Source organism: Schistocerca serialis, unplaced genomic scaffold (genome assembly GCF_023864345.2).
Source record: "Schistocerca serialis cubense isolate TAMUIC-IGC-003099 unplaced genomic scaffold, iqSchSeri2.2 HiC_scaffold_1195, whole genome shotgun sequence".
Lineage (NCBI taxonomy): Eukaryota > Metazoa > Arthropoda > Insecta > Orthoptera > Acrididae > Schistocerca > Schistocerca serialis.
This window is the reverse complement of record NW_026047398.1, coordinates 572,501-580,000: the sequence shown is the minus strand read 5'-3', so window position 1 is coordinate 580,000 and position 7,500 is coordinate 572,501. Positions and strand designations below refer to the sequence as shown.

The 7,500-nt window shown below is 55.1% G+C and overlaps 3 non-coding genes across 3 annotated transcripts in view; all 3 read left to right on the top strand.

The window, feature by feature from the left end:
- The first annotated feature begins 3,627 nt into the window (after positions 1-3,627).
- On the top strand, positions 3,628-5,537 carry LOC126434772 (small subunit ribosomal RNA). The gene has a single exon (XR_007579478.1). It is a non-coding gene; the product is annotated as a small subunit ribosomal RNA (ribosomal RNA).
- A 351-nt stretch (positions 5,538-5,888) lies between these two features.
- LOC126434883 (5.8S ribosomal RNA) lies at positions 5,889-6,043 on the top strand. The gene has a single exon (XR_007579551.1). It is a non-coding gene; the product is annotated as a 5.8S ribosomal RNA (ribosomal RNA).
- Positions 6,044-6,231: 188 nt separating this feature from the next.
- LOC126434806 (large subunit ribosomal RNA) overlaps positions 6,232-7,500 on the top strand; it is a 4,222-nt gene continuing 2,953 nt past the window's right edge. The window contains exon 1 of the ribosomal RNA XR_007579509.1: positions 6,232-7,500. This exon is cut by the window's right edge and continues 2,953 nt beyond it. This is a non-coding gene — a ribosomal RNA (large subunit ribosomal RNA).

Sequence of the window (7,500 nt, the reverse complement as noted above, 5' to 3'; positions counted from 1 at the left end):
CCTAACCTATATCGTACCGTAACCTAACCTACGTCGTACCGTAACCTAACCTACGTCGTACCGTAACCTAACCTACGTCGTACCGTAACCTAACCTACGTCGTACCGTAACCTAACCTACGTCGTACCGTAACCTAACCTACGTCGTACCTTAACCTAACCTACGTCGTACCTTAACCTAACCTACGTCGTACCTTAACCTAACCTACATCGTACCTTAACCTAACCTACGTCGTACCTTAACCTAACCTACGTCGTACCTTAACCTAACCTACGTCGTACCTTAACCTAACCTACGTCGTACCTTAACCTAACCTACGTCGTACCTTAACCTAACCTACGTCGTACCTTAACCTAACCTACGTCGTACCTTAACCTAACCTACGTCGTACCTTAACCTAACCTACGTCGTACCTTAACCTAACCTACGTCGTACCTTAACCTAACCTACGTCGTACCTTAACCTAACCTACGTCGTACCTTAACCTAACCTACGTCGTACCTTAACCTAACCTACGTCGTACCTTAACCTAACCTACGTCGTACCTTAACCTAACCTACGTCGTACCTTAACCTAACCTACGTCGTACCTTAACCTAACCTACGTCGTACCTTAACCTAACCTACGTCGTACCTTAACCTAACCTACGTCGTACCTTAACCTAACCTACGTCGTACCTTAACCTAACCTACGTCGTACCTTAACCTAACCTACGTCGTACCTTAACCTAACCTACGTCGTACCTTAACCTAACCTACGTCGTACCTTAACCTAACCTGTATTGCGCCTTAACCTAACCTGTATTGCGCCTTAACCTAACCTGTATTGCGCCTTAACCTAACCTGTATTGCGCCTTAACCTAACCTGTATTGCGCCTTAACCTAACCTGTATTGCGCCTTAACCTAACCTGTATTGCGCCTTAACCTAACCTGTATTGCGCCTTAACCTAACCTGTATTGCGCCTTAACCTAACCTGTATTGCGCCTTAACCTAACCTGTATTGCGCCTTAACCTAACCTGTATTGCGCCTTAACCTAACCTGTATTGCGCCTTAACCTAACCTGTATTGCGCCTTAACCTAACCTGTATTGCGCCTTAACGTAACCTGTATTGCGCCTTAACGTAACCTATATTGCGCCTTAACGTAACCTATATTGCGCCTTAACCTAACCTATATTGCGCCTTAACGTAACCTATATTGCGCCTTAACGTAACCTATATTGCGCCTTAACGTAACCTATATTGCGCCTTAACGTAACCTATATTGCGCCTTAACGTAACCTATATTGCGCCTTAACGTAACCTATATTGCGCCTTAACGTAACCTATATTGCGCCTTAACGTAACCTATATTGCGCCTTAACGTAACCTATATTGCGCCTTAACGTAACCTATATTGCGCCTTAACGTAACCTATATTGCGCCTTAACGTAACCTATATTGCGCCTTAACGTAACCTATATTGCGCCTTAACGTAACCTATATTGCGCCTTAACGTAACCTATATTGCGCCTTAACGTAACCTATATTGCGCCTTAACGTAACCTATATTGCGCCTTAACGTAACCTATATTGCGCCTTAACGTAACCTATATTGCGCCTTAACGTAACCCACATTGTGCTGTAACCCAACACACGTTGGGCCTTAACCCAACACACGTTGGGCCTTAACCCAACACACGTTGGGCCTTAACCCAACACACGTTGGGCCTTAACCCAACACACGTTGGGCCTTAACCCAACACACGTTGGGCCTTAACCCAACACACGTTGGGCCTTAACCCAACACACGTTGGGCCTTAACCCAACACACGTTGGGCCTTAACCCAACACACGTTGGGCCTTAACCCAACACACGTTGGGCCTTAACCCAACACACGTTGGGCCTTAACCCAACACACGTTGGGCCTTAACCTGCTCTGTAATTGTCATACGACGCGTTAAATTAGTGTAGTGTTGCCCAACTGCAACCCCCGCAATATAGTTTGCTACTCGCACTGCCCGGTCCCCAGTGTATCGCTTCATGTTAAACACCTTGCAGCTATACACTGTAATGTGGATGGCAGCAGGACGTACATGCTCAATGCCCTTTGCAGTTGTTCATTGGCATTTGCAGTTGTTCATTGGCATTCGCATGGCGAAGCACTTAGCCTACGCTGTGGTACGGCCTGTGTCAACTGTCCGCTGATGTTGTACGTCCAAATCACACACTGTACTGCACATTGGTCCTCATGTACTGAATGATACATCGTGGTACATGTGACCGTACAACGACTGCGCCAACAACGGCGAACCATGCGGTCCAAATGTTGTGCACTCAGCTACGTGTCGTCTCCCTATAAGAGCTGGATTGCAGTGTGGTATGCCCTGGATGGCGATCAGCATGAGCCGTCTGTTGATGTAGTGGCGCGTGTTGTCAGACGTAGTCGTCTCTTCTCACACACCGTGATAGCATGGTGCACTGCGTTCCACATCTGCGACATGCGACAGAGGCCGGTTGACAGTCGTTCGCGCAATGGACATCGCATACGTACGGGGGCCACCTTCCACGTGTTCGCGAAGCGTGCACATGTTGTTGCGTGTATGTGGGCAGACAGTGTGTCGTGACACCTGACACAGGCATGCAACAATCGTTGAATTTGCAAATGGCGATGGACGCCTACGTTTGCTGGTGACGTTACGCAAATGAACAACTGGTAAACCGTTGTGGTGCGGTTGTTCTCGCTAGAGGTGAATCAGTGATGGCGACGATCGGTTGAGCTACCAACCGGTTGTTCCAGCGATACCCACCATGCCCACGAACGTGAATGGCATCTGGGTGTGAAGCGATACGCGGCGGTGGCTGGGTGGGACCGTCCCCGGCCGGTGAGGGGGGGCCTCCCGGCGTGCTGGCCGCGCGGTGCGTGGGCGCACGCGCTACAGCCGGCTGGTGGGGGCGGCCAGTGGCAGGCGCGCCGGCCGACGGAGGCGGCAGGCGGCGCAGCTGCGCGCCGGCGCACCCTGCACGCGGCGCCGTGCGGCCAAAGTAGGTCCTCGCGGGCCCGGTGCGAAGCGCGGTGGACATCTGCAGTGTGCTGGTCCGATTGAGGACTGTGTGCGCTGAGGATGCGCCGCCGCCTGGCGCTCGGCGCCGCGACGCCGTCTGCTGCTCGGTCGCCTCTGCGGTTCTCGCAGGTGGTTTGTATCGCAGCTGTGCGGACGTGTTGGCGCGTGCGCTGTGCTGGGAGAGTTCGCTTCGGCACCCAAGTGGGGCTTTTGTCCTTCTGTGGCGCTGGCGTTGGAGCTGCCGGTCACCGTAGGTGGCGCGTGTTGTCTCCCGCCGGCAATGCCACGACAGCACGCTCCCGGGCCTCTGTCGGCAGCGGCAAGCTCAGTTGGGAGCACGGGTGGTCGCACCTAAAGCGTCTACTCGCCAAACTCCGGGCGATTGCGCCTCTCTCGAACCCGACCAAGTACTTAGGACGGCGCTGCGCGCCGCCGGGACCTGAGAGGGTTTCGAGGTGTATGGTGCAGGGGAGCTCAGCCTCCTCCTGTTTGCAGAATAATTGAGCGGACGCTTGCGTGTTCGCGCGGGCCCCCGGGACACACTCCCGGGCGGCCGGCTGCTCAGCTCTAGTTGACGCAGCTCCCTGGTTGATCCTGCCAGTAGTCATATGCTTGTCTCAAAGATTAAGCCATGCATGTCTCAGTACAAGCCGCATTAAGGTGAAACCGCGAATGGCTCATTAAATCAGTTATGGTTCCTTAGATCGTACCCACGTTACTTGGATAACTGTGGTAATTCTAGAGCTAATACATGCAAACAGAGTCCCGACCAGAGATGGAAGGGACGCTTTTATTAGATCAAAACCAATCGGTCGGCTCGTCCGGTCCGTTTGCCTTGGTGACTCTGAATAACTTTGGGCTGATCGCACGGTCCTCGTACCGGCGACGCATCTTTCAAATGTCTGCCTTATCAACTGTCGATGGTAGGTTCTGCGCCTACCATGGTTGTAACGGGTAACGGGGAATCAGGGTTCGATTCCGGAGAGGGAGCCTGAGAAACGGCTACCACATCCAAGGAAGGCAGCAGGCGCGCAAATTACCCACTCCCGGCACGGGGAGGTAGTGACGAAAAATAACGATACGGGACTCATCCGAGGCCCCGTAATCGGAATGAGTACACTTTAAATCCTTTAACGAGTATCTATTGGAGGGCAAGTCTGGTGCCAGCAGCCGCGGTAATTCCAGCTCCAATAGCGTATATTAAAGTTGTTGCGGTTAAAAAGCTCGTAGTTGGATTTGTGTCCCACGCTGTTGGTTCACCGCCCGTCGGTGTTTAACTGGCATGTATCGTGGGACGTCCTGCCGGTGGGGCGAGCTGAAGGCGTGCGACGCGCCTCGTGCGTGCTCGTGCGTCCCGAGGCGGACCCCGTTGCAATCCTACCAGGGTGCTCTTGAGTGAGTGTCTCGGTGGGCCGGCACGTTTACTTTGAACAAATTAGAGTGCTTAAAGCAGGCAAGCCCGCCTGAATACTGTGTGCATGGAATAATGGAATAGGACCTCGGTTCTATTTTGTTGGTTTTCGGAACCCGAGGTAATGATTAATAGGGACAGGCGGGGGCATTCGTATTGCGACGTTAGAGGTGAAATTCTTGGATCGTCGCAAGACGAACAGAAGCGAAAGCATTTGCCAAGTATGTTTTCATTAATCAAGAACGAAAGTTAGAGGTTCGAAGGCGATCAGATACCGCCCTAGTTCTAACCATAAACGATGCCAGCCAGCGATCCGCCGCAGTTCCTCCGATGACTCGGCGGGCAGCCTCCGGGAAACCAAAGCTTTTGGGTTCCGGGGGAAGTATGGTTGCAAAGCTGAAACTTAAAGGAATTGACGGAAGGGCACCACCAGGAGTGGAGCCTGCGGCTTAATTTGACTCAACACGGGAAACCTCACCAGGCCCGGACACCGGAAGGATTGACAGATTGATAGCTCTTTCTTGATTCGGTGGGTGGTGGTGCATGGCCGTTCTTAGTTGGTGGAGCGATTTGTCTGGTTAATTCCGATAACGAACGAGACTCTAGCCTGCTAACTAGTCGCGTGACATCCTTCGTGCTGTCAGCGATTACTTTTCTTCTTAGAGGGACAGGCGGCTTCTAGCCGCACGAGATTGAGCAATAACAGGTCTGTGATGCCCTTAGATGTTCTGGGCCGCACGCGCGCTACACTGAAGGAATCAGCGTGTCTTCCTAGGCCGAAAGGTCGGGGTAACCCGCTGAACCTCCTTCGTGCTAGGGATTGGGGCTTGCAATTGTTCCCCATGAACGAGGAATTCCCAGTAAGCGCGAGTCATAAGCTCGCGTTGATTACGTCCCTGCCCTTTGTACACACCGCCCGTCGCTACTACCGATTGAATGATTTAGTGAGGTCTTCGGACTGGTACGCGGCATTGACTCTGTCGTTGCCGATGCTACCGGAAAGATGACCAAACTTGATCATTTAGAGGAAGTAAAAGTCGTAACAAGGTTTCCGTAGGTGAACCTGCGGAAGGATCATTACCGACTAGACTGCATGTCTTTCGATGTGCGTGTCGTGTCGCGCAACACGCTACCTGTACGGCTCGCAGTAGCCGTGCGCCGCGTGCGGAACCACGCGTGCTTCTCAAAACTAACGCCAATGTTGTGTGGTACGAGCGCTGAAGCGCTGGAGCGGCTGGCCTGCGGCACCTGGCGCCTGGCGCCGGTTTTGAATGACTTTCGCCCGACTGCCTGTCCGCTCCGGTGTGGAGCCGTACGACGCCCATCGGCCGTGAGGCCGTTGGACACAGAACGCTTGAACAGGGGCCGCCACACGCCTACGTCCCGCCTATGCAACTGTCTTGAAAGAGACGGTGGAAACTAAGAAAAGATCACCCAGGACGGTGGATCACTCGGCTCGTGGGTCGATGAAGAACGCAGCAAATTGCGCGTCGACATGTGAACTGCAGGACACATGAACATCGACGTTTCGAACGCACATTGCGGTCCATGGATTCCGTTCCCGGGCCACGTCTGGCTGAGGGTCGGCTACGTATACTGAAGCGCGCGGCGTTTGCCCCGCTTCGCAGACCTGGGAGCGTCGCGGCCGCCTGTGGGGCCGGCCGCGCCTCCTTAAACGTGCGATGCGCGCCCGTCGCCTGGCGGTTCGCATACCGGTACTTACTCGGTAGCGTGCACAGCCGGCTGGCGGTGTGGCGTGCGACACCTCGTACAACGACCTCAGAGCAGGCGAGACTACCCGCTGAATTTAAGCATATTACTAAGCGGAGGAAAAGAAACTAACAAGGATTCCCCCAGTAGCGGCGAGCGAACAGGGAAGAGTCCAGCACCGAACCCCGCAGGCTGCCGCCTGTCGTGGCATGTGGTGTTTGGGAGGGTCCACTACCCCGACGCCTCGCGCCGAGCCCAAGTCCAACTTGAATGAGGCCACGGCCCGTAGAGGGTGCCAGGCCCGTAGCGGCCGGTGCGAGCGTCGGCGGGACCTCTCCTTCGAGTCGGGTTGCTTGAGAGTGCAGCTCCAAGTGGGTGGTAAACTCCATCTGAGACTAAATATGACCACGAGACCGATAGCGAACAAGTACCGTGAGGGAAAGTTGAAAAGGACTTTGAAGAGAGAGTTCAAAAGTACGTGAAACCGTTCTGGGGTAAACGTGAGAAGTCCGAAAGGTCGAACGGGTGAGATTCACGCCCATCCGGCCACTGGCCTCCGCCCTCGGCAGATGGGGCCGGCCGCCCGCGCGGAGCAATCCGCGGCGGGGTCGTGTCCGGTTGCCTTTCCACTCGCCGTGGGGTGGGGCCGTTCCGGTGTGCGGTGGGCCGCACTTCTCCCCTAGTAGGACGTCGCGACCCGCTGGGTGCCGGCCTACGGCCCGGGTGCGCAGCCTGTCCTTCCGCGGGCCTCGGTTCGCGTCTGTTGGGCAGAGCCCCGGTGTCCTGGCTGGCTGCCCGGCGGTATATCTGGAGGAGTCGATTCGCCCCTTTGGGCGCTCGGGCTCCCGGCAAGCGCGCGCGGTTCTTCCCGGATGACGGACCTACCTGGCCCGGCCCCGGACCCGCGCCGCTGTTGGCTCGGGATGCTCTCGGGCGGAATAATCGCTCCCGTCAGCGGCGCTTCAGCTTTGGACAATTTCACGACCCGTCTTGAAACACGGACCAAGGAGTCTAACATGTGCGCGAGTCATTGGGCTGTACGAAACCTAAAGGCGTAATGAAAGTGAAGGTCTCGCCTTGCGCGGGCCGAGGGAGGATGGGGCTTCCCCGCCCTTCACGGGGCGGCGGCCTCCGCACTCCCGGGGCGTCTCGTCCTCATTGCGAGGTGAGGCGCACCTAGAGCGTACACGTTGGGACCCGAAAGATGGTGAACTATGCCTGGCCAGGACGAAGTCAGGGGAAACCCTGATGGAGGTCCGTAGCGATTCTGACGTGCAAATCGATCGTCGGAGCTGGGTATAGGGGCGAAAGACTAATCGAACCATCTAGTAGC